This window comes from Bombina bombina, chromosome 1 (assembly GCF_027579735.1).
Source record: "Bombina bombina isolate aBomBom1 chromosome 1, aBomBom1.pri, whole genome shotgun sequence".
NCBI classification, from domain to species: Eukaryota; Metazoa; Chordata; class Amphibia; order Anura; family Bombinatoridae; genus Bombina; species Bombina bombina.
The window spans coordinates 1,179,179,709-1,179,207,473 of NC_069499.1; the positions used below are offsets into that span (position 1 = coordinate 1,179,179,709).

The following is a 27,765-nucleotide window of genomic DNA, read 5'->3' on the forward strand; positions in this document are numbered from 1 at the left end:
AGGTGCTTGGGTTGGGGCCCAGTAACCCCCATGTGCAGACTATTCGCTTACCAGTCTCTGCCTCCACTTTGTCTCAGTCTCACTGAGGCACCAGTCAGGGCACGGCCACGGATTTGTTACCACACCCACCCTGGGCCCCTAGCAGAGCATCCTGTTCCCTTTGCCTGCATGGTCCCTACTTACCTTGGCGGTCTAACTGAAAGCCAACTGATTGGATCTAATTGTATTGCATACCTGTAAGTTTCCAAGCACAGCATGATGAAAGAAATGCATTTAGGAATATAAAAGAGAAGGTTGCAAAAGAGAGAGGATGAGTAAGGACTGCACAGGCAGAAGGAACAGGAAAAGTTATCGTCACACAGGCTGTCTGGCAGTCATGGCACAGCAACCCCTGTAGCTGCGGAGCGCAATCGGTTTACCTCAGTCCCTCAGTCAGAGAGAGGGCGAGTAGGCAGTCTGGTGGTCATGGCCCAGCAACCCCCACAGCTGCAGAGAGCAAACTGTTTGCCTCCCTCCCTGCAGACTCTTTGCCCCATGCTCCCTCCTGGACCTAGGCACCTACTCACCTTCCTGCTCCCATCACAAAAACACAGTGCACTCTTCTGAGGCAGTCAGTGCTGCCGCAGCACAGCTCTGGTGGTCGGGGCCGGGCAGGCCCTTAAGACCATTAGGCCCCTGACTACAGTTATCCCTGTAACCTCCTGATGGTGGCCTTGCTGTGTGTAAAGGAGCAGTATTGTGGGTTTGTATGGAAAATACTTGTCCAACTTAGAGCATACAGTGGGGCAAAAAAGTATTTAGTCAGCCACCAATTGTGCAAGTTCTCCCACTTAAGAAGATGAGAGAGGCCTGTAATTTTCATCATAGGTATACCTCAACTATGAGAGACAAAATATGGAAACAAATCCAGACAATCACATTGTCTGATTTGGAAAGAATTTATTTGCAAATTATGGTGGAAAATAAGTATTTAGTCAATATCTAAAGTTCATCTCAATACTTTGTTATATATCCTTTGTTGGCAATGACAGAGGTCAAACGTTTTCTGTAAGTCTTCACAAGGTTGTCACACACTGTTGCTGGTATGTTGGCCCATTCCTGCATGCAGATCTCCTCTAGAGCAGTGATGTTTTGGGGCTGTCACTGGGCAACACGGACTTTCAACTCCCTCCAATGGTTTTCTATGGGGTTGAGATCTGGAGACTGGCTCTGCCACTCCAGGGCCTTGAAATGCTTCTTATGAAGCCACTCCTTCATTGCCCGGGCGGTGTGTTTGGGATCATTGTCATGCTAAAAGACCCAACCATGTTTCATCTTCAATGCCCTTTCTGATGGAAGGAGGTTTGCACTCAAAATCTCACGATACATGGCCCCATATTCATTCTTTCATGTATACGGATCAGTTGTCCTGTTCCCTTTGCAGAGAAACAGCCCCAAAGCATGATGTTGCCACCCCCATGCTTCACAGTAGGTATGGTGTTCTTTGGTTGCAACTCAGCATTGTCTCTCCTCCAAACACGACGAGTTGTGTTTCTACCAAACAGTTCTACTTTGGTTTCATCTGACCATATGACATTCTCCCAATCCGCTTCTGGATCATCCAAATGCTCTACTTCAGACGGGCGCGGACATGTACTGGCTTAAGCAGGGGGACACGCCTGGCACTGCAGGATCTGAGTCCCTGGCGGCGTAGTGTGTTACTGATGGTAGCCTTTGTTACGTTAGTCCCAGCTCTCTGCAGGTCATTAACTATGTCCCCCTGTGTGGTTCTGGGATGTTTGCTCACCGTTCTTTTGATAATTTTGACCCCACGGGGTGAGATCTTGCGTAAAGCCCCAGATCGAGGGAGATTATCAGTGGTCTTGTGTGTCTTCCATTTTATAATTATTGCTCCCACAATTGATTTCTTCACACCAAGCTGCTTGCCTATTGCAGATTCAGTCTTCCCAGCCTGGTGCAGGTCTACAATTTTGTTTCTGGTGTCCTTTGACAACTCTTTGGTCTTCGCCATAGTGGAGTTTGGAGTGTGACTGGACAGGTGTCTTTTATACTAATAACAAGTTAAAACAGGTGCCATTAATACAGGTAATGAGTGGAGGACAGAGGAGCCTCTTAAAGAAGACTATACAGGTCTGTGAGAGCCAGAAATATTGCTTGTTTGTAGGTGACCAAATACCTATTTTCCACCATAATATGCAAATAAATTCTTTCCAAATCAGACAATGTGATTGTCTGGATTTCTTTCCACATTTTGCCTCTCATAGTTGAGGTATACCTATGATGAAAATTACAGGCCACTCTCATCTTCTTAAGTAGGAGAACTTGCACAATTGGTGGCTGATTAAATACTTTTTTGCCCCACTGTATAAGTAATATAATTCATTCCACCATTCTGATTTTGGTTTGGTATGAAACTGAACATTTGTCCACTTGAATATGATCAGTTCATATAAAAGAAGGTGAATTATTCAGTTATATACCAAGCCATAACAGGCATTGATCTATGACACATTATTTGAAGCATGAATTTTTAAATATCTACCCATCTTTTAAACAATTACCTAATAAAGGATTGTATTGTAACAAAACCATGCATAATACATTTAAGTAAATATTTGTGTGCTTGGCAAGTACCCTTTTTTAGCGTCTTTTACTAAACAAGTTAGAATTCATATATTGTGCCACTACTTACATTGTTTATGCTTTTATGTAATGACTTTAATATGCATAACAGGATAACATATTGCCTAGCTAATGCTACTGTACCCATATCTCATAGGACACACATAATAGGCAGCTATTTTAAATAGTTTCCACTTTTGGGAATCCTATTGCATGTGAAAACAAAGCATAGCTTATGTTCCTTTGTAGCTATCCCATGTGGAATGTCTGTAACATACTCAGATTACTTGATTTATACTAATAGATGACTAATTCTTGAGACTGACAACCGGCAGAGTTTATAGGGACAGAAAACACCTTGTAATTAATATCTTGTTTGCGGTAAAAAAAAATACGCCAAGCTCCACCCACCACTTGCATTATTTGGAGGAGCCAATCCAGGCTTGAGTCGACAGGTGACAAGTCTAATCACAGTCATTATACTATGCTATGGATAAAGTGCATTGTTTTGCTATTCTTATCTGTTAAAGCCAAGTAAGCCGTGTACCTTTTCACTTCCGATAATTAGAAAATCCACAACTTAAAGGGACAGTCTACAATAGAATTGTTATTGTTCTTAAAGATAGATAATCCCTTTATTACCCATTCCCCAGTTTTTCAAAACCAACAGTTATATTAATATACTTTTTACCTCTGTGATTACCTTGTATCTAAGAACCTTCTTCCAGCCCCCTGATCACATGACTGTGACTGTTTATTATCTAGTGTCTTAAATTTAGCATTGTGTTGTGCTAAATCTTAAATAACTCCCTGTGCCTGTACACAGTGTTATCTATATGGCCCACGTGAAGTCTTGTGTTTATGAAAAGCAATTTAAAAAGCATGTGATTAGAGGCAGCCCTCAAGGGCTTAGAAATTAACATATGAGCCTACCTAGGTTTAATTTCAACTAATAATACCAAGAGAAAAAAGCTAATTTGATGATAAAAGTAAATTGGAAAGTTGATTAAAATTACATGTCCTATCTGAATAATGAAAGTTTAGTTTTGACTCGACTGTCCCTTTAAAGAAATAGAAAGTCAAAATTGAAATGTGCATAAATGCATTTCAATTTGAAATAGAAGTAATTTGTGTCATGAAAATCACCACTGGCTCTTTGAGGTGTGGTGTTTGCATACTGGTGCATAAGCCCTCACAACATTATGTATTTATGCCGCAGAAAAGCAGTAATACCTTTTACTAGTAGCATTTTTGCTAATGGAAGTATATTGTAAAAATGCTTCTATTTCACATTGAAATACACCCGTGCACAATCCAATTTTTAACTTTATATCCCTTTAATTGCATAAAAAGGGGGCAAAATAAAGAATGAAAGTATGTTACTGCACATTACTAAATCTTTTATATAAATAGCAATCACCTAGATTACAAGTCTGTGCGTTCGTCTTTTACTGCTGAAAATATGGTATTTTCAGCGTTAAAACAGTAATGCAGCCATTACAATTCTTGTTGGTATAGGTGTACCTTCAAGCCTGCAACGCAACGTCAGTACCGCACTCTTTAAAAATGACGTTTTTAATGGGATTCCCATAGCGCTGCCATTACGAGTTTTATGTTCTGGCTAAAAAAAACGTTGTTACAGCCTAAAACAACAAGATCTGTACCGCCATCTAAAAGCAGTGATTATGAGTTTTAGGCTACAAAGCTGTAACATAAAACTCATAACTAAACTGTTACAAAGTACACTAAACACCCATAAACTACCTATAAACCCCTAAACTGAGGCCTTCCCGTATCACAAATACTATATTAAAGTTATTAACCCCTAATCTGCCACTCCCGATATATCGCTGCCACTAATATAATTTATTAACCCCTATTCCGCCGCACACCGATACTGTCGCCACTATAATAAAGTTATTAGTACCGCACTCTTAAAAATGACGTTTTTTAATGAGATACCCATAGCGCTGTCATTACGAGTTTTGTGTTCTGGCTAAAAAAACGTTGTTACAGCCTAAAACGACAAGATCCATACTGCCATCTAAAAGCAGTGATTATGAGTTTAAGGCTACAAAGCTGTAACATAAAACTCATAACTAAACTGTTACAAAGTACACTAAACACCCATAAACTACCTATTAACCACTAAACCGCCGCCCTCCCACATCGCAAACACTATTTAAATATTATTAACCCCTAATCTGCCTTCCACCCCCACTATACTAAAGTTATTAAGCCCTACACCGCTGCCACTATAATAAACCTATTAACCCCTAAACCGCAAGCCCCCACAACGAAATATACTAAACTAAACTTAACCTCTAAACCGCAAGCCCCCCACAACTAAATATACTAAACTAAACTATTAACCCCTAAACCGAAAGCCCCCCACATCGCAATAAACTAATTTAAACTAGTAACCCCTAAAACTTAATGCCCCCCTAACTTTATATTAAAATTACAATTTCCCTATCTTAAATTAAATTAAAACTTACCTGTCAAATTAAAAAAAAACTAAGTTTAAACTAAAATTAAACTAATATAATTTTTAAACTAAAATTAAACTAACTGCCAATTAAATAAAACTAAACTACACATTTAAAAAATCCTAAATCAGCCAATAGAATGAGTGCTGCAAGGGACGCCATCTTGAATTGCGTATCTTGCATTTAAAATTCAGTGTACGGCGGCGACCGTATGAAGAGGATGCTTCACGCCGGATGTCTTCAGGATGGACCCGATACACGCCTTGGGATCAAGATAGAAGATGCCGCCTGGATGAAGATTGAAGAGGCCACCTGGATAAAGACTTCTAGCCGCTTGGATGAGGACTTCGCCACCGGGATGAAGATCGTTCAAGCGGGACTTCAAAAACTGTAAGTGGATCATCGGGGTTTAGTGATAGTTTTTTTTTAAGGTTTTTTTGGGTGTTTCTTTTTTAGATTAGGGATTGGGCATGTAAAAGAGCTAAATGCCCTTTTAAGGGCAATGCCCATCCAAATGCCCTTTTCAGGGCAATGGTTAGCATAGGTTTTTTAGATAGTTTTTTTTATTTTGTGAGTTGGGGGGGTTGGGTTTGTAATGTTAGTGGGTCTTTGTATTTTTTTTTTCAGGTAAAAGAGCTGTTTAACTTAGGGCCATTTGTAGTTTATTCTAGATTAGGTTTTTTATTTTGGGGTGTTTTTTTTTTTTAAATGGGTATTAGAATAGGCATCATTTTTATTATTTTTGATAATTTGTTTATTTTGTGTAATTTTTTTGGGGTGGGTTTTTATTTTTAGATTACGGCTTGGGCAGCAAAATATCTAAATGCCTTTTTAAGGGCAATGCCCATACAAATGCCCTTTTCAGGGCAATTGGTAGATTAGGTTTTATTTTATTTTCATTTTGTGGGTTTTGGGGTGGGGGTTTGTATACTGTTAGGGGGTGTTTGTTTTTTTTGTAGCAAAAGAGCTGTTAACTGTAGGGCAATACCCTACAAAAAAACCTTTTAAGGATCCCCAAAAGGCCCTTGGTGTTTGGGGGGTGGGGGTTTGTAACTGTTAGGGGATGTTTTATTTTATTTTGTAGCAAAAGAGCTGTTTAACATTTTAAGGGCCCTTGGTAGTTTATTATAGATTAGGGTTTTTTATTTTGGGGTGTTTTTTTATTTTTAAAAGGGTATTAGAATAGTAATAATTTTTATTGTTTTGGATAATGTGTTATTTTTTTGTAATGGTAGGTTTTTTTATTTTTTTGTAATTTTAGGTTTTAGTGTAAGGCAGCTTAGGTTTTATTTCACAGGTAAGTTTGTATTTATTTTAACTAGGTAGTTAGTAAATAGTTAATAACTTTTTACTAACTAGTCTACCTAGATAAAATAAATACAAACTTACCTGTGAAATAAAAATAAAACCTAAGCTAGCTACAATATAACGATTAGTTATATTGTAGCTAGCTTAGGTTTTATTTTACAGGTAAAAATGTATTTAGTTTTAAATAGGTATTATGTAGTTAATAATTGTAACTTTAATTTAGCTCTATTTAAATTATGTTAAAGTTAGGGGGTGTTAGGGTTACGTTAGGTTTAGGGTTATGTTACGGTTAGGTTTAGGGGTTAATATAGTTTCATTTAGGTTGTTACGATGTGGGGGGCTGGCGGTTTAGGGGCTAATAGGTTTATTTAGTGGTAGTGATGTGGGAGGCCAGAAGTTTAGGGGTTAATAACTTTATTTAGTTGAGGCGATGTCGGGGAGCGGCGGAATAGGGGTTAATAACTTTAATATAGTGGAGGCGATGTTGGGGTGCGGCGTAATAGGGATTATTAACTTTAGTATAGTGGCAGCGATATCGGAAGCGGCAGATGAAGGGTTAATAGTTTTATTTAGGTGGCAGCGATATTGGGGTTAATAATATTATGTAGGTGCCAGTGATGTTGGGGGCGGTAGATTAGGGGTTTTAGACTCTAGGTTTATGTTAGGGTGTTAAGTTTAAACATAACTTTTCTTTTTCCCATAAACTTCAATGGGGCTGATTTACGGAGCTTTTCATTCCGCGATCACAGGTGTTAGACTTTTTCAGACACCTTCTCCCCATTGATATCTATGAGGAAAGCGTGCATGAGCACATCAAAACAGCGCTTGTTTTGTGTGCGGTATGGAGCTTAAAAACCTCATACTGCACGCACAAGCCGGGTTTTAAAAACTTGTAATGGCTGCGCTATAAGGGGTTAAAAAAAAACACAACTTTTCTTGCGTTCCTTAAATTTTCCTATAGCGTGCATAACTCGTAATCTAGGTGAATGTGTTTAGTCTCCCTTTAAACTCATAATTGATTTAGAATGTTAATAGCATGCTATATTGCCTAGTTTGCTGCTTATGCATTATATATTGTTACCTATTGAGACAGTGTAGTGAAAGTGCTTAGGTAGATAATACATCTATAGTTTGTTACAATGTAAATGGGTCATATAGCATATATCTGATATACTAATGATTTGTAAGGTTATATTAAAGTGATAGAAAGGTCAAACCTAATGGAAGTATATTTCCAAAAAAAAAAAATCTATTTAAACTTTAATTGCACCGTTGAACATTTCAATTTTGACCTTTCTATCCCTTCTATAAAATACATATGGTGTGTGCTGCATACATAAACAAACCCAATTATTTATTTGGACTATGCTGTTATCTAAGTGTTTCATGATGATAGCATGGGATATTCTTATGCTTATATGTTATGATTAATTCAGAACGCATATACGGAAAGGATACTTTACATTTCTATAAAGAAGAAGTTGGTTTACTTTCAACATGCATGATTTATACTAGTGAACTCCAAACCATGTGCTGCCAAGTTTGTACCACTATGTGCCTATAGCATTAATATATAATGATTACACTTTATTGCAGAAATGCTATTAAAGGGACATTAAACACAACATTTTTATTTCATAATTCAGACAAAACATGCCATTTTAAACAACTTTCCAAATTACTTCTATTATGCTTTATTCTCTTTGTATCCTTTGTTGAAGAAGCAGTAATGCACTACTGGGATCTAGCTGAAAGTCAATGGCAAGAGACATATATATGCACAGCCACCAATCGGCAGCTTCTGAGTTATACCTAGTTATAATTTTTAACAAAGGATACAAAAAGAACCATAACAATTATTGTATAGCCAATCGTGCACATATAGACAAGTAAGTTATTCAAAATGATATGCTCTATCTGAATCATGAAAGAAAAATTTTGGGTTTTAAGTCCCTTTCAGTAAATATGCAAAGGGCACACAGAAAGTGGATCCTAAACGGATCCTAAATCCTTTTTCAAGCAAATGTGACTTATTGAATATTCTATGTGTATTGCTACATAGTACACAGAAGACTTCCTTTTGCTCTGACAGTATATGTATCGTATGGTCAGATACAAGTAGAGCAAACTATAATTAAAGTGTAAGGCTGGTTTCCATGTAGTTCTTTATACGGACAAAATAATGGAAAATAGATGTGATAAGTTGTATAAAACTTGGATGCCACCTTCAGAGTTTAGGTACTGGCTGTAGAACTACTTTGCCCTAATGGAACAAAAGACATGGAGAACTGGAGGGTATGATTCTACAATCTGTCGAGATGAGGTAGTGGTCAGAAGAAAAACGTCAATGTGAGATTCCAAAGGATTATTCACGTAAAAGGTTCAAATGGAGACACCATACAAACGTAAAAGATGAAAGGTCAATTCAAAGGAGGTTCAAAAAGACTTATGCCTCTGCTAAATATGTGTCACTGCTTGAGAAAACTGATGTACAAGGGATTTCTGAGCCACGATTGATTCCACTTATGGATGATGAGACTCAAGAACACTGGAATTGATCAATGCATGCCTCATATATTCAGATTTGTTTTTTCCTATCCATCTCAAATTTGATAACAGGTTGAGGATGTAGACATTTTACAAGCTTAAAAATGTATCCATCACCAGTTTAAGATAAAAGAATGGGCATTGTATCAGGAGGATTTGACATCAGAATCAGGGATGTCTTAGCTAATATGCCAGAATTGACACTACTTCCATTTTGTTTTCTGTTTTAAATAGCCTTTATTTGTGTAAAAAACCCCAAATACAATGCAGAATACAAAGTAATATAAAATATACATAGAACACATCATGGTAATTCACGAAATGACAATACAGTAAACAATGTTGCCAAAATCCTCGCATAGGAAATGTTTATAGCATTATGAGCCTCTTAAAATGTTATCAGGAAAAAAAAAAAGTCCAATGCTTCTGAAATAAACAATTTTTCCAGGTTAAAAATTACAGCTATTTAACATTACAGCTATCTTGTTCGTCTCCCTATTTCCAGCATGCTGAAGCTACTAAGCAAGGATTACAATGATAATAAAGGAGCAGAGCAACTCCCCCCAACTGGACAAAACCCATAGGGGAGCATTTTTATCTCACTACCTAAACTCTAGTTTAATCTTTCCAGGACTTGTAAAATAAGATTAAAAATATGGCCTTAAAGTAAATGAGTCTACTGCTGCACTGCATATGTGTCTATAGACTTTTAAACCCATTAAGAGTCTGATAAAGGCTTGCTCCAGGTTAACTATACCATCCAACTGGCCAACACCTGCTTTATCATTTCTGTAACGTGAGATTAGAATAGTGGGCTCAGTATAGTTACACCCACAAAAGAACTTTAGGGTGTGCATGGGGGCAGGCTGTGGAAACAATGTGATAAAGTGTGCTGTTATTCAGATATTTGTGCAAGGATATAGTTATTTATCAACCTTCATAATCCCCAACTACTCAGTTTAGGAATATTAGGGTCTGCTTTCAAAATCTCAGATCCACCATAGCCTCATTATTATGAGATGTCCACGTAATCCAAATTTATAACATAATGAATCCTCCTCTGGCGTGAACACAATGTTAGCTATATGGCCCACATGAACTAGCAGTCTCCTGTTGTGTAAAGCAAATAAAAAAGTAAGTGTTAAGAGGCTGTCTATAGTGGCTTAGAAACAGGCAGAAATTTAGAGGTTTAAACGTTATAAATTATATTAATATATCAATATATGTTGGTTGTGCAAAGCTGGTTAATGGGTAGTAAAGGCATTATCTATCTTTTTAAACAATAACAATTTTAGTGTAGACTATCCATTTAAACCAGCATGTATGTAGACAAGGACCTTACGTATTTTATGTGGAATCTTCTCATACAGGGCCCGATGTTTTAATGGTGTCTAGGCTGGCAAGATAATTAAAGAATGTTCACCAATTTTTCTATTTCCTTGGTGGAATGATCTGAAGCCAACTTTTACCCTAAAAACAGGGTGTCTCTCTAAGGGATTTATATAGGGTTGCCAGGTGTCACATTTTCAACCAGACAGTCCAATATTTTACCAGGCTATCCAATAAAATCTTCACAAAAATACCGGCCCCTTTAATGTCCAGTTTTTTTGTTAAATCCATGAATGTTAGCTAAATGTAAAAGGCCTCATATGCCTAAATACATTACACATAATATGGAGCAAAAATAAGTTAGGGGCAGTCAAAGAGGGTCAAATCAATTTTGTTTACTCGTGTTACTGGCAGCAAAGAGGTAAAATGGCTGCTCAGTTGTGAAAAATATACATTGTGGGTTCAAGAGTGGGGTCTGAGGTAGATCTTTTAGGGGGGCAATGTGTGAACCCACCTTACACCATGCCCAGTCACCGACAGATTGTCCAGTATTTTTGTGCAGGAGAGCTGGCAACCCTAGGTGTATACTGCATTTTCGTACGGGGACGAGATGCATACATTATAAAAGTGCAAAATAAAATTTATATTTACAAAAACTAATAATTGAACCATTCACACAAAAATACGCAGGGAAATTTGTATTGCTAAAGTGCATCAAAAAACTTAACAAAATTCTTCACCAACAATCATATTTAATGAAAAACATAAACACACTGAACTTTGTACTTATAAGTACAAAATACAAAGCATAATTGTTGTTTTTTTTGTAAAATGGGCTGAACATGGGCATTCCATGTGAGTGTATAAAATAGTCTCTCTAATATCAGCGTAATTCAGTAAAGATTTTTGCACTACAGATCTAAGTTTTTTCTCGACCAAATAAAAGGTGGCGAGCTTGTCTCAAAACACACAAAATACTTATAACCCTAATAGAAAAACACATGCATACGAAAATATAGGTTATTGTTAAATGCTATACGTAGAAAGCAGCATAATGTGATTTATATCGGCTGCAGGATTTACTTTTTAAAATGCGCCCCCTGCTCACTGCTTTATGGAGCGAAGTGTCCCTTTCCAGCAAGCTCCATTACTTTCTATAAGTGACTTCTCCCCACTTGCACGGACAGCCCTTGCAAGGGTCAGCATGAAAAAAACAGGTCTGATCTGGTGAGGTTTAGATAATCAGGCCCTTATTCAGAAGTACTTTTAAAGAGACATTAAACTGCTTAGTATAACTACAGTAGGATAGTTACTACTCACAGTGCTATTATTTTTCCTCCAAGCCGTTCTCTTATTCTAACTCACTAAACAATCCAGCTGGTAAAGCTCTGCATTTTATACTGGGCACCTCAATCTTGTAGTACGCGTATTGTTGCATCCTGTGACAGAAGCAGAGCACTTTCACAGATCAGTGATGTTGCAGGCTGTTTGACAAATGTACCTTGCACTTCAGTTTAGCTCACATACTAGAGAGCAGAAGTGTTACATTTGTGCAGTTTCCTGCACAATTTACAAGTTAGTTAACAATTATAAGCTCCAAAATGGTGGTGCCCAGTGTGAAAATGCAGAGCTTCAATATCTGATAATTATAAGGGGGTAAAATAAGAAAATGACTTTGAAGCTGCAGGCACAGGAGGAAAATCAATAGCAAGGGGAGTAGTAACCTTAGCACTGTAGTTGTACCCAGATCTCTCTTATTACACAAAATGTTTTAAGGGTTTAATGAAATCCCAGATTGGACACTCATTTAGTGATGAGATTAAACAGACCTAGCTCCTCTTTCTGGTTGAGTTCCTTGGGAAGCTAATCCAGTTTCTGGAGATACTAGGACAGCTGTTAACAAGTCAATATACCTCTTCTCTCCAGAAACACCAATCTTGTGCCCTATTTGCAATGCATACTTGGAACATAGAAGAGCAGCTTTCAATTTTCAAAGACATCAAACACTTGCTTCCTGGTTTTGCTGCTCGATTCTAGAATGTGTTGTTTATATCTTAAATGCATTCTGTGTGTCATACATTCAACTTGCTAAACAGACACTGAACACTTTGAAATTGTAATATATAATATTTATGTATAGTAAAGAGACAGTGATAGTGTTTGTATTTTGACAACTGGAAGAGCACATGCAGGCTCCATACACCTAACCCTGCCACATATCTGTCCCTAATTGGCTTCAGCAGAGATTATCAAATAGGGACCTGTAAAGATTTTTACATTTTGACAACTTAAAAGGACATTAAGGGGAGGGGCAGGGCTCCTACACACAATTGTCATGGGATCACTAACCACTCATGAAGTAGCAGACCAAATTCAGATCTTAGCGAGTTGCACTTTCACAATAAGAAATCTGACTCTGAAAAGGGATGAATGCCGTGAGTGGCCGCCTCCTTCTGCAAAATGCTCTTAGGTGGAGAATTTCTAAATCCCTGTTCTAGTCTGACCGGGGGGGAGATTGACAGCTCCTGCCTGCGTGTGATTGGCTGTGTGTGTGAAGGGTGGGAATTGCATGTAAGCATAAAATAGCGCTTGTGTTCAATTTTAAGTTCCGGCAGCGGATTGCTGCCAGCCAGAGGAGAGCTGGGGTGGACAGGGGCAAATATGTACACCTTTGTCCGCCCTTGATTGATAAATTAAACCCAGTCTAAATATCTGTCTGTTTGTCATATGGAGACCTATGCTGTTTCTGACATCCCAGTAATAGTATACTCGCAGAGATCCCTGTCCTCCCCAACTAGGGAGGCTTTATAACAAGTTTAATTTTGTATTTATTTTTTGACAATGCAGAGTTATGGAAGCAGGGGAAGCTGCCCTTAATAAGTTCTTCTGCAGCTCCCAGTGTCCCAGCTGACAGCCACTGATGATGTCATTAGATTCATCACTGATTACATAATTGGAATTGAGTAACTTCACTGGGAGCTACAGAAGACCTTGGCAGATGGGTAAAAAAGTATATACAATTCACATAATCTGTGTAGAAACATACATATCAGAAATGTTGTCAGCAGGGTGTACAGTAAAATTAGTTGCATGATGTGCCCAATAAATAGGCCCTGGGGTGAATGATGCATATTTTTATTTAATCAGCATACATCATATACTTGCTTAATATTTTAAGCAAAGAACAAAAACAATTTTGAAAACCATTAAACTATTTAAAGGGACACTAAACCCAAAAAAAATCTTTCATAATTCAGATAGAGAATACAAATGTAAACAACGTTACAATTTACTTCTATTATTTATTTTGCTTCATTTTTTAGATATCCTTAGTTGAAGAAAAAGCAATGCACAAGGGTGAGCTAATCACACGAGGTTTCTAAGTGCAGCAACCAATCAGCAGCTACTGAGCCTATCTAGATATGATTTTCAGCAAATAATATCAAGAGAATAAAACAAATTGGATAATAGAAGTAAATTAGAAAGTTGTTTAAAATTGCATACTCTTTCTAAATCATGAAAGAAAAAAATGTGGGTTATGTCCCTTTAAGATACCTACAAATGAATTATATCTGTAAACATCAGATACCCACAAATGGATTATATCTGTAGAAAGTACCTACCTTCTACTGCATTATATCTGTAAACATCAGATACCTACAAATGAATTATACAGTATCTGTAGAAAGCATGGTCATAAAAAACTATATGTTTATATATATTAACATATACACACACTTAGAATGTTATACATAGTTGTATACAAATATGTAGTCACATATGTTAACCTCTTGGTGCCTTAGTGGGCATGTAATGTTACATCATGTCCCACGACCCAGATCCCCGTGTGTCATTTTATGCACATGTAGTACAGTGCCTGCAGAGATGCCAGAATTCTGCGGCGTACAGAGAATTTGCATTAAATGGGTCCCATTGTTTCCTGACTGAATTATTCAAAACAGGTGTAGGGAGCAGCGAGGGAGGGAACGCAGTCCAAGAGAGTGAACATATTTTATTCCTGTGTCCAGCAGCATTCTTGCAGTGCATGGAGGGCAATCGTAGTGGCCCAACGAGTTACGCCCGGCCACTCTGTGCAAGGTAAGGCCTATGCAGGCTCTGCGTGCCATTGTGTGTAAACTCTAGGGTCTTCCAGCATGGCGAGCTCACACACTGACTGAACTAATATAACTTACGCAATCATCGCCCCTTTTTATTCCGCTCCCGAGTGGGGGAGGGGCAGGATCATCATTGGCAGCTGACACCTGCCGCTTCTCAAGCCTGCAGTCGTAAAGATGATGTCATGTAACTAAACTGAGGGAGCCATTAACCCTTTACATGCCAGTAACGGGTTGCTACGGAATGCATTGTGGTCAGTTCTATCAGCAAAGTGGTTAACAGACCTTACTGGTAAATGGCGCACTGTGTCTTGTGAAATGTGATCAGAAACCGGATTGCCGCAGGCTTCTGCTCGTTACACGGGGGTGTAAAACTGATCCCTTATAAATCATTACACACAAATACCGCGATTTTCCCGTGTATATGAAGTGCATTGCAAGCTAGGGACATGTATACTACAATATTCGGTGAGTTTTGTGTTTGTTCATAAATGTGTTATATATATATATATATATATATATATATATATATATATATACTGTTAGCTGCCTGCAGTAGTAGTTTTTTGTTTTACATGTACTTAGCCGCCATATGATATAGAACATGCACTCTCATAACTGAATGAAGTAAAAAGCTATTTTTAATAACACAACAGTACCTTCAACAAATATGTGTATAATCCAATGTATGCACTGTATACACCTTAACCAGAAAGGTGTGCGGCAGTTGTCATGACAACCCAATCTGCCCTTAGTGTAGTTACTTGTGATCAAATTGATTGTAATATAACTTCCCTTCTATCAGTATATGACTTACTGCTATAAATGTATAATACTCCGTGGTATTCTTGGGTGTAACAGGGGTTCTGGCAGGTTGGTTATACACTATAAAGTTTGTTGATAGTAACAAAGATGATGACAGGTCTAATTATCCAGTGTGTGCAATGATACTGGTGGTGGTGGACCTCTTCTTATACTACTTAGTCAGTCCTCTCTTTATGTTTTTAAAATACCTAATACTTCTCATTTACATATTTCCATGCCCTGGCTAGAATCCTGGATGTGTAACCCCCCCCAAAAAAAACTTACAGGGCAGTGAAGTTTGTGGGAGCTAAAGTAATGGTGGAATAGCTGGTTTCAGAGTGTGCAATTGCCAGTCCACAACCCTAGATGCCCATGTATATGACCACTTTAAATATTTATAATGTGTGTGCATATATAGCTATGAATAATATTTGTTTGTGTCTCTATAAAGGGAAAAGTGGAGAGGTTACAAAGGTCCCTCCAATTTGTATTTTCACAGCTTGTGGAATCTTGCCCCCCCCCCCCTTTTTAGACTATTTTCTAGATCTTATGTGTGTGCATCATGTCATTGACCAAATTAATTACTTTTTATAGGAATTATTGCCACTAAGAGGCAATATAGCTGACAGGGACAATCAGGCATGAGCTTGCTAGCGAGTGACTCTCTTTGTTTACATTTCAGACTGACCTGAGGAGGAGTGGCCTATAATTCATATTCTAAATCTTGCAGCAAAGTTTGTAATTTTTGCTTAGAGAATGATATGCTGCCCCATTAGGCATATGACTTAATTTTGTGTGATACTCTAGTTGATAATTTTGGAGTAATAACTTGTTGTGCTCACTGATGTTATTACAAATTTGGTTATTGAGATTTGTTGTTGCATTTTTAAATTAAAAATTTGTTTTTGAGAGAGTAGATGGCATGTAGGAATAACTGTCACATTACATACAGTATGGATGTGAGTGCTAGGGTCGACACATTTATGTGGCACTTCAGAGCTTACCCAAAATTCTGAGGAGGCAGTCATGAAATTGTCAGGATCCACTTTTAATAGTAATATATTAGAATAATCTGTACAAAATGAGGAGCTAAAATATTAGGAGCTCTATCTGAATCACAGTATGTATGTATATTCGTTTGAGATTCGCTAATGGCTGTCACATGGTACAGGGGTGGGAAAAATGGAAGTAACTTTGAAATTTGCCAGAAAAAAACTACTGAAATTCAGAGTAACTGCATTGTATTGCTATCATGCATTTGTTTATTATGTAATTCTACTTGAATGGTCCTTTAAAGTTTGTCAAACCCTGGTATATTTGATATATATCAGGGTTTTCTAATATTTAGCCTTGTGAGCTGTGTATGGACATAAAAACGAGAAATTAAAGGGACACTGAACCCAAATTTTTTCTTTTGTGATTTAGATAGAGCATGCAATTTTAAGCAACTTTCTAATTTACAACTATTATAATTTTTTCTTCGTTCTCTTGCTATCTTTTTTTAAAAAGGAGGCATCTAAGTTTATTTTTGGGTTCAGAACTCTGGATAGCACTTTTTTATTGGTGGATGAATTTATCCACCAATCAGCAAGGACAACCCAGGCTGTTCACCAAAAATGGGCCGACATTTAAACTTAGATTCTTGCATTTCAAATAAAGATACCAAGAGAATGAAGAAAATTTGATAATAGGAGTAAATTAAAAAGTTGCTTAAAATGTCATGCTGTATCTGAATCACGAAAGAAAAAATTTGGGTTCAGTGTCCCTTTAACCCCTTAATGACCACAGCACTTTTCCATTTTCTGTCCGTTTGGGACCAAGGCTATTTTTACATTTTTGTGGTGTTTGTGTTTAGCTGTAATTTTCCTCTTACTCATTTACTGTACCCACACATATTATATACCGTTTTTCTCGCCATTAAATGGACTTTCAAAATATACCATTATTTTCATCATATCTTATAATTTACTATAAAAAATATTATAAAATATGAGGAAAAAATGGAAAAAAACACACTTTTTCTAACTTTGACCCCCAAAATCTGTTACACATCTACAACCACCAAAAAACACCCATGCTAAATAGTTTCTAAATTTTGTCCTGAGTTTAGAAATACCCAATGTTTACATGTTCTTTACTTTTTTTGCAAGTTATAGGGCTATAAGTACAAGTAGCACTTTGCCATTTCCAAACCACTTTTTTTCAAAATTAGCGCTAGTTACATTGGGACACTAATATCTTTCAGGAATCTCTGAATATCCATTGACATGTATATATTTTTTTTTAGAAGACATCCCAAAGTATTGATCTAGGCCCATTTTGGTATATTTCATGGCACCATTTCACCGCCGAATGCGATCAAATAAAAAAATTATTTTACTTTTTCACAAATTTTTTCACAAACTTTAGGTTTCTCACTGAAATTATTTACAAACAACTCATGAAATTATGGAATAAATGGTTGTAAATGCTTCTCTGGGATCCCCTTTGTTCATAAATAGCAGACATATATGGCTTTGGCTTTGCTTTTTGGTAATTAGAAGGCTGCTAAATGCCACTGTGCACCAACCGTGTATTATGCCCAGCAGTGAATGGGTTAATTAGGGAGCATGTAGGGAGCTTCTAGGGTTAATTTTAGCTCTAGTGTAGTGTAGTAGACAACCCCAAGTATTGATCTAGGCCCATTTTGGTATATTTCATGCCACCATTTCACCGCCAAAAGCAATCAAATAAAAAAAAATTGTTCACTTTTTCAAACTTTAGGTTTTTCACTAAAATTATTTACAAACAGCTTGTGCAATTATGGCACAAATGGTTTTAAATGCTTCTCTGGGATCCCCTTTGTTCATAAATAGCAGACATATATGGCTTTGGCGTTGCTTTTTGGTAATTATAAGGCCGCTAAATGCTGCTGCGCATCACATGTGTATTATGGCCAGCAGTGAAGGGGTTAATTAGGTAGTTTGTAGGGAGCTTGCAGGGTTAATTTTAGCTTTAGTGTAGAGATCAGACTCCCACCTGACACATCCCACCCCCTGATCCCTCCCAAACAGCACTCTTCCCTCCCCCACCCCACAATTGTCTCCGCCATCTTAAGTACTGGCAGAAAGTCTGCCAGTACTAAAATAAAAGGTATAAAAAAAAAAAAATTTTTTTTAAGCATATTTACATATGCTGCTATGTAGGGTCCCCCCTTAGCCCCCAACCTCCCTGATCCCCCCAAAATAGCTCCCTAACACTCCCCCTCTGCCTTATTGGGGCCATCTTGGGTACTGGCAGCTGTCTGCCAGTACCCAGTTTGCAAATAAAAATGTTTTATTTTTTATGTTTTACTTTTTGTTTCTGTAGTGTAGCTTCCCCCCCACAGTCCAATACCCCACCAGCCAAACCGATCACCAAAAAAAACCATATTAACCCCTTTGATCCCCACTTCTAACATAAACATTTTCTGTAGGTAGTGGTTCCCACCCGCTCCCTCCCCGTGCACGCGCCCGCCCGGCCTCCCCGTGCACGCGCACGCGTCCGTGCGCGTCCCCCCGGTCGTCCCCGCCCCCGATCCCGCCCCCCTCCGCATCACAAAGGCCATCGATGGCCGCCACCCACCTCCCATACCGGCTCCCACCCACCAACGAACGTAGCCGTTAATGTCCGGTGCAGAGAGGGCCACAGAGTGGCTCTCTCTGCACCGGATGGCTACAAATGGTTATTGCAGGATGCCTCGATATCGAGGCATCACTGCAATAACCGGAAAGCAGCTGGAAGCGAGCAGGATCGCTTCCAGCTGCTTTCCAAACCGAGGACGTGCAGGGTACGTTCTCAGGCATTAACTGCCTTTTTTTTGAGGACGTACCCTGCACGTCCTCGGTCATTAAGGGGTTAAAGAGACCATAAACCCACATTTTTTTTCTTCCATGATTTAGAAAGAGCATACAATTTTAAACAACTTTCCAATTTACTTCTATTATCTAATTTGCTTCATTTTCTTGATATCCTTTTCTGAAAAGTATATCTAAATAGGCTCAGTAGCTGCTGATTGGTGGCAGCACATAGATGCCTGGTGTGATTGGCTCACCCATGTACATTGCTATTTATTCTACAAATGATATCTAAAGAATGAAGCAAATTAGATAATAGAAGTAAATTTGAATGTTGTTTTAAATTGTATTCTCTTTGAATCGCGAAATATATTTTTTGATTGTTGATGTCCCTTTTAAGCAGTATTAAAAAGTCTAATTTTAAAGGGATGCTGTACTATATTTTTCCCCTTAATGACTTGTTATACTAGTTGCATAAAACTGTATGTATAAGACATGTTTCCTTTAGATTTATTCTTACAATTGAATTGTCTTATTTTTGCTCATTAAAATCATCAACACCCAGAAAAAAAAATTAATTACCTAAGTATTAGCGTTTAATTTATAGAGAGTGAGAGATAATAATATAAGTAGGTCTACCCTCCGTAAAGGCCCAGGGTGGTTTCAATGAGTAAAATCCGCTTTTACAAATTCAGTAATTAACTTATAGGAGCAATATCCCATATATGTAATACTGGGTGACTGGTATAACAAGTCAATGGAAACGCAATAAAAGGGCACTGTACTGTAATTCTTCCCTTTTTAATGTGTTTTCAACAATTCATTTTACTTACTGGAGTGTATTAACTTGATTACAAATAGTGTATTTACTTTTATTTTGATGTTTGGATTAGCTACTTTTGCCTTTGGAAACTATCCCATTTACTGAAAATGTCAGTAGTGCAGCAGTGTTCTCCACAGAAAGTTTTGCTAGCGAGGTAGAATTATGAAGTAGTTGTGCGGGGGCACGCTAATACTTTGCAATATTCTAACATTTTCTGTTATTTATAAATGCTACTTAAAGTGATGGTAAAATTATCATGTTTACTTCACATATTTCATACATTCTTATTTGTATCCTAAGTAAAATTGCTGTCTTTTTTTTTTTTTTTTTTTTTTTTTTTTATAATTTAAAGTGATGGTAAACTATGTGGATACCCTATGTTGCATATGAATGGCACTTTCATTCATCAGTTCCGTGTAATATGTGTGTGTTTGTGTGTAACAGTATAATAACACTGAAGCTTTTTAAATCGTGCTGCTGTTCCTCCACCCGTCTATTTTCATACCCTTTTTTTGTGTCACTTTCTTACATCCTACAATCATAACCCTCGCCTGCTGGCGTCCTTCGGTGTTACACTTACTCGGATAGCGCATGGGCTAAGTATTTTCTGCAGCAAAATACTTAGCGCATGAGCTATCTGATTACTTTCCATTTATGCATAATAAATTTGTCCTTTTAAATATACTGTATACTTACTTTTAGTTAATAAGCACCCCCCGGCTCTTTCTGAGGACTGCTGCTTACACTTCAGTCTCTTAGGTTAGTGATGTAAGCAGGGATTCCGTGTTGATCAGACAGCGCATGCGTTATCCGCCATGAACACTCACTGAGTCGGAGAGCATGCCAAAATAAAAGCGCATGCACATTAACTCCAAGGGTGCGTTGTGTCTAGCAAGTTGGGCGCCTAAATCACACAAATCAATTGGATATTTGCAAAAAAAATATAACAAAAAAAAAAAGGGACATCGGCACTGGGCAGAGGAATAAGATGAGAAATATGGAGACAATAGCGGTAATAGAAGCTTTATTGGGAAGTTTAATTCATAATTTTTATTTTTATTTTTTTTAAAGTATAACAACATTTATAATGCTATTGTGCAGATTCATTAAGTTTACCATCACTTCAAGCTGTACAAAGCACAAATTAACTGCATAATTTAACATATACTGATTTAAATGAACAGTCTACTCCTAGAATTGTTATTGTTTAAAAAGATAGATAATCCCTTTATTACCCATTACCCAGTTTTGCATAACCAGCATGGTTATATTAATATACTTTTTTACCTCTGTGGTAACCTTGTATCTAAGCATCTGCAGACTGCCCCTTATTTCAGTTCTTTTGACAGACTTGCATTTTAAGTAATTCCACAGGCGCGAGCACAATGTTATCTATATGGCACACATGAGCTAACGCCTTCAAGCTGTGAAAAACTGTCAAATACATTCAGATAAGAGGTGGCCTTCAAGGGCTTAGAAATTAGCACATGAGCTTACCTAGGTTCAGCTTTTAACTAAGAATACCAAAAGAACAAAGCAAATTTGGTTTAGTAAATTGGAAAGTTGTTTAAAAGGACATGCCCTGTCTGAATTATAAAAGTTTAATTTTGACTAGATTGTCCATTTTTAAAAAATAATTTGTGCAACAAATACGGAAAAAAATGTAATACTGGTAAACATCCCCAAACCGAAAATTCAAAAATCCAGAACTAATCAAAAATACAGACTTTTTCATTAATATTTTTAAAAAATATTACAAATTACCATTTTTTTTTCTGGAAAATTAGATGTATATCAGGCAGTGATATTTTATTGTGAATCTTATGTGGGGCATCGATACGTATATTATTGCTGGAGTCCACATAATGTGCATTTGACGAAATATAATGAAAATACATCAATCATATGGAGATATTGGTTTTACGAGGATAACGCCAGAAATATCCACACCCCTGTACAAAAGATGGTAGACATATTAGCTCTAATTTCAGAGTATTGTTGTAGCATCTACAGTAACTTAAACAGTACAGATAAATGTTATTGTTTTTGTATTTAGTATAATTTTTATTTATTAAAATTGGAATATTCCGGAAATACTATTGATGTGCATCCTGCATCTTTGAAGTAGAAGACTGTTGGCTAAGAAGAACTTTACTCAACGTTCAGATTTACTATTGGACTTAAACAATTCAATGTATCAGATGTTATTTACATGTAAATCTGATATATATAAAATATTATGTGTGTATGTGTGTGTATGTGTGTATATATATATATATATAAAATGTATGTATATGTATTTTTTTTTATAACAATCAATAAAAAGTTAATAAAGAAAAAAAAATTACCATTGTTCCAGGCCAGTCACAGTCTTTGACTACGTCTTTATTATTTGCATTTTAGAATTAGAAAAACAAGCTAATCTATATTTATGGGCAACTATTACCTATCTGATTACAGTACTGTACTATCTTTCTGATGGTACTATGTATAAAAAATAATATAAAATTACTGTAAGTTTGCATGCATAAACTGTATTATGACATCATGTCAATATTGTTTAAATGGCATGTTGTTAACACTTACATAAGATGTTAGACCATTTTCCAAATGCCCTGGCCTCCTGAATAGTTTTAGAATCTGTGAACATTTTGAACTTTTCACCTCTATGATCTGTCGTCCAATTTAAATAGGGATGCACCGAAAATAAAATTCTGAACCGAAAATTCAGGATGTCCTTGGCCGAAAACCAAATTTTCTTTTTTTTTAAAAACATAATTAATGTAAGAACTTACCTGATAAATTCATTTCTTTCATATTGGCAAGAGTCCATGAACTAGTGACATATGGGATATACAATCCTACCAGGAGGGGCAAAGTTTCCCAAACCTCAAAATGCCTATAAATACACCCCTCACCACACCCACAATTCAGTTTAACGAATAGCCAAGTAGTGGGGTGATAAAGAAAGGAGTTAAAAGCATCAACAAAGGAATCTGGAAATAATTGTGCTTTATACAAAAAAAATCATAACCTCCATAAGAAAAGGGTGGGCCTCATGGACTCTTGCCAATATGAAAGAAATTAATTTATCAGGTAAGTTCTTACATAAATTATGTTTTCTTTCATGTAATTGGCAAGAGTCCATGAGCTAGTGACATATGGGATATCAAATACCCAAGATGTGGAACTCCACGCAAGAGTCACTAGAGAGGAAGGGATACAAATAAACAGCCATATGCTGAAAAATTAATCCACAACCCAAAATTTAAGTTATTCTCATGAAAAAAAGAAAACATCAGCAGAAGAATCAAACCGAAACAGCTGCCTGAAGAACTTTTCTACCAAAAACTGCTTCTGAAAAAGCAAATACATCAAAACGGTAGAATTTAGTAAATGTATGCAAAGAGGACCAAGTCGCCGCTTTGCAAATCTGATCAACTGAAGCTTCATTCTTAAAAGCCCACGAAGTGGAGACTGATCTAGTAGAATGAGCTGTAATTCTCTGAGGCGGGGCCTGACCCGACTCTAAATAAGCTTGATGAATCCAAAGCTTTAACCAAGAAGCCAAGGAAATAGCAGAAGCCTTTTGACCTTTCCTAGAACCAGACTATATAACAAATAGACAAAGTCTTTCTGAAATCTTTAGTAGCTTCAACATAATATTTCAAAGTTCTCAGCACATCCAAAGAATGTAAGGATTTTTCCAAAGAATTCTTAGGATTAGGACACAAGGAAGGGACAACAATTTCTCTGCTAATGTTGTTAGAATTCACAACTTTTGGTAAGAACTTAAATGAAGTCCGCAAAACTGCCTTATCCTGATGAAAAATCCGAAAAGGAGATTCACAAGAAAGAGCAGAAACTCTTCTAGCAGAAGAGATGACCAAAAGGAACAACACTTTCCAAGAAAGTAGTTTAATGTCCAAAGAGTGCATAGGCTCAAATGGAGGAGCCTGTAATGTCCTCAACACCAAATTAAGACTCCAAGGAGGAGAAATTGATTTAATGACAGGCTTAATACGAACTAAAGCCTGAACAAAACAGTGAATATCAGGAAGAGTAGCAATCTTTCTGTGAAATAGAACAGAAAGAGCAGAGATTTGTCCCTTCAAAGTACTTGCAGACAAACCTTTATCCAAACCATCCTGAAGAAACTGTAGAATTCTAGGAATTCTAAAAGAATGCCAGGAGAATTTTATGAGAAGAACACCATGAAATGTAAGTCTTCCAAACTCGATAATAAATCTTCCTAGATACAGATTTACAAGCTTGTAACATAGTATTAATCACAGAGTCAGAGAAACCTCTATGACTTGGCACTAAGCGTTCAATTTCCATACCTTCAAATTTAATGATTTAAAATCCTGATGGAAAAACGGACCTTGAGACAGTAGGTCCGGCCTTAACGGAAGTGGCCAAGGTTGGCAACTGGACATCAGAACAAGATCCGCATACTAAAAACCTGTGTGGCCATGCTGGAGCAACCAGCAACACAAATTATTGTTCCATGATGATTTTGGAGATCACTCTTGGAAGAAGAACTAGAGGCGGGAAGATATAAGCAGGTTGATAACACCAAGGAAGTGTCAGCGCATCCACTGCTTCCGCCTGAGAATCTCTGGACCTGGACAGGTATCTGGGAAGTTTCTTGTTTGGATGAGAAGCCATCAGATCTTTTTCTGGAAGACCCCACATCTGAACAATCTGAGAAAACACATCTGGATGGAGAGACTACTCCCCTGGCTGTAAAGTCTGATGGCTGAGATAATCCGCCTCCCAATTGTCTACACCTGGGATATAAACCGCAGAAATTAGACAGGAGCTGGATTCCGCCCAAACAAGTATCCAAGATACTTCTTTCATAGCTTGGGGACTGTGAGTCCCACCCTGATGATTGACATATGCCACCGTTGTAATATTGTCTGTCTGAAAACAAATGAACAGTTCTCTCTTTAACAGAGGCCAAAACTGAAGAGCTCTGAGAATTGCACGGAGTTCTAAAATATTGATTGGTAATCTCGTCTCTTGAGATTTCCAAACCCCTTGTGCTGTCAGAGATCCCCAGACAGCTCCCCAACCTGAAAGACTCGCCTCTGTTGTGATCACAGTCCAGGTCAGCCGAATAAAAGAGGCCCCTTGAACTAAACGCTGGTGATTTAACCACCACGTCAGAGAGTGTCGAACATTGGGATTTAAGGATATTAACTGTGATATCTTTGTATAAACCCAGCACCATTGATTCAGCATACAAAGCTGGAGAGGTCTCATGTGAAAACGAGCAAAAGGAGTTGCGTCCAATGCTGCAGTCATGAGGCCTAAAACTTCCATGCACATAGCCACTGAAGGGAATGACTGAGACTGAAGGTGCCGACATGCTGCAACCAATTTTAAATGTCTCTTGTCTGTTAGAGACAGTCATGGACACTGAATCTATCTGGAAACCTAAAAAGGTGACCCTTGTCTGAGGAATCAAGAAACTTTTTGGTAAATTAATCCTCCAACCATGTTTCCGAAGAAACAACACTAGTTGATTTGTGTGAGATTCTGCAGAACGTAAAGACTGAGCTAGTACCAAGATATCGTCCAAATAAGGAAACACTGCAATACCCTGTTCTCTGATTACAGAGAGTAGGGCACCCAGAACCTTTGAAAAGATTCTTGGAGCTTTTGCTAGGCCAAATGGAAGAGCAACAAATTGGTAATGCTTTTCTAGATAAAAGAATCTCAGGAACTGATAATGTTCTGGATGAATCGGAATATGAAGGTAAGCCTCCTGCAAGTCTATTGTAGACATATAATATCCTTGCTGAACAAAAGGCAGAATAGTCCTTATAGTCACCATCTTGAAAGTTGGTACTCTTACATAACGATTCAAAATTTTCAGATCCAGAACTGGTCTGAATGAATTTTCTTTCTTTGGGACAATGAATAGATTTGAATAAAACTCCAGACCTTGTTCCTGAAATGGAACCGGCATGATTACCCCTGAAACCTCCAGGTCTGAAACGCACTACAGGAAAGCCTGAGCTTTTACTGGATTTACTGGGATGCGTGAGAGAAAAAATCTTCTCACAGGAGGTCTTACTCTGAATCCTATTCGGTACCCCTGAGAGACAATGCTCTGAATCCATTGATTTTGGAAGGAATTTGCCCAAACATCTTTGAAAAACCTTAATCTGCCCCCTACCAGCTGAGCTGGAATGAGAGCCGCACCTTCATGTGGACGTACAGGCTGACTTTGGTTTCTTAAAAGGCTTGGATTTATTCCAATTTGAGGAAGGCTTCCAATTGGAAACAGTTTCCTTGGGGGAAAGATTAGGTTTTTGTTCCTTATTTTGACAAAAGGAACGAAAACGATTAGAAGCTTTAGATTTACCCATAGGTTATTTTATCCTTAGGCAAAAAAACTCCCTCCCCCCCAGTAACAGTTAAAATAATAGAATCCAACTGAGAACCAAATAAATTATTACCTTGGAAAGAGATAATAATCTACACTTAGATGTCATATCAGCATTCCAAGATTTAAGCCACAAAGCTCTTCTAGCTAAAATAGCTAAAGACATGGATCTAACATCAATTTTGATAATATCAAAAATTGCATCACAAATAAAATGATTAGCATGCTGTAGTAAACGAACAATGCTATATAAGTCAGAATCCAATTCTTGTTGCGCTAAATTCTCCAACCAAAAAGTTGAAGCAGCTGCAACATCGGCCAAAGAAATTGCAGGCCTAAGAAGATGACCTGAATATAAATAGGCTTTCCTTAGATAAAACTATCTTCCATAGAAATAGTGGTTCGTTTAGCAAGAGTAGAAATAGTAGAAATAGCCCCATCAACTTTGTGGATCTTTTCCCAAAACTCTATTGAAATTGCTGGTAAAGGATACAATTTTTTTAAACCTTGCAGAAGGATTAAAAGGAGTACTCGGCTTATTCCATTACTTAGAAATCATATCATAAATAGCATCAGGAATAGGAAAAACCTCTGGAGTAACCACAGGAGGTTTAAAAACAGAATTTAAACGTTTGCTGGTTTTTATATCAAGAGGACTAGCTTCCTCAATATCCAAAGTAATTAACACTTCTTTTAACAAAGAATTCATATACTCCATTTTAAATAAATAAGTAGATTTGTCAGTGTCCATATCTTAGGAAAGATCTTCTGAATCAGATAGATCCCCATCAGAGGTGGATAATTAATTATGCTGTCTGTCATTTGAATTTTCATCAACTTTATGAGAAGTTTTAAAAGACCTCTTATGCTTATTAGAAGGCGGAAATGCAGACAAAGCCTTCTGAATAGAATCAGTAACAATTTCTTTAAAATTCATAGGTATATCATGTACATTGGAAGTTAAAGGAACTGCAACCGGCAATGTACTATTACTGATGGACACACTATCTGCATGTAAAAGTTTATCATGGCAACTAATACAAATGACATTAGGAGATATAATCTCCACAATTTTACAACAAATGCACTTCGCTTTGGTAGAACTGATGTCAGGCAGCAAAGTTCCAATAGATACTTCTGAGGCAGGATCAGATTGAGACATCTTGCAGTAAGTAAAAGAAAAAACAACATATAAAGCAAAATTATCAATTTCCTTATATGACAGTTTTAGGAATGGGAAAAATGCAAATAGCATAACCCTCTGACATAGAAAGAGGCAAACGGCAATGGGGCAAATAAATAATGAAAAAAGTTTGGTGCCAAGTATGACGCACAACGTAACTTAAATTTTTTTTGGCGCCAACCATGTCTGGAAATGACACACTGCGTCACTAATGACACAACCCTGTGTGAAACCTCTGCGTCGATTACGACGCCGGAAATGACTAACTTGCGTCAACGGACGTGCCTTTCACGCCAAAAAATTCTCGCGCCAAGAATGACACAAAGTGTA

At 37.4% G+C, this 27,765-nt stretch overlaps 1 protein-coding gene across 3 annotated transcripts in view; it reads left to right on the forward strand.

The window, feature by feature from the left end:
* The window catches only part of TANC2 (tetratricopeptide repeat, ankyrin repeat and coiled-coil containing 2), a 785,323-nt gene that overhangs the window by 16,291 nt on the left and 741,267 nt on the right, over positions 1–27,765 (forward strand). Inside the window, exon 1 of one of the 3 annotated variants that reach the window (XM_053699765.1) lies at positions 14,602–14,878. The exons of 1 other annotated variant lie outside the window; for it this stretch is intronic. The gene's annotated coding sequence lies outside the window, so the exon portion shown is untranslated. Of the gene's footprint in view, positions 1–14,601; positions 14,879–27,765 lie in introns of those variants that run through there. One more of the 3 variants, XM_053699775.1, reaches the window with a different exon arrangement.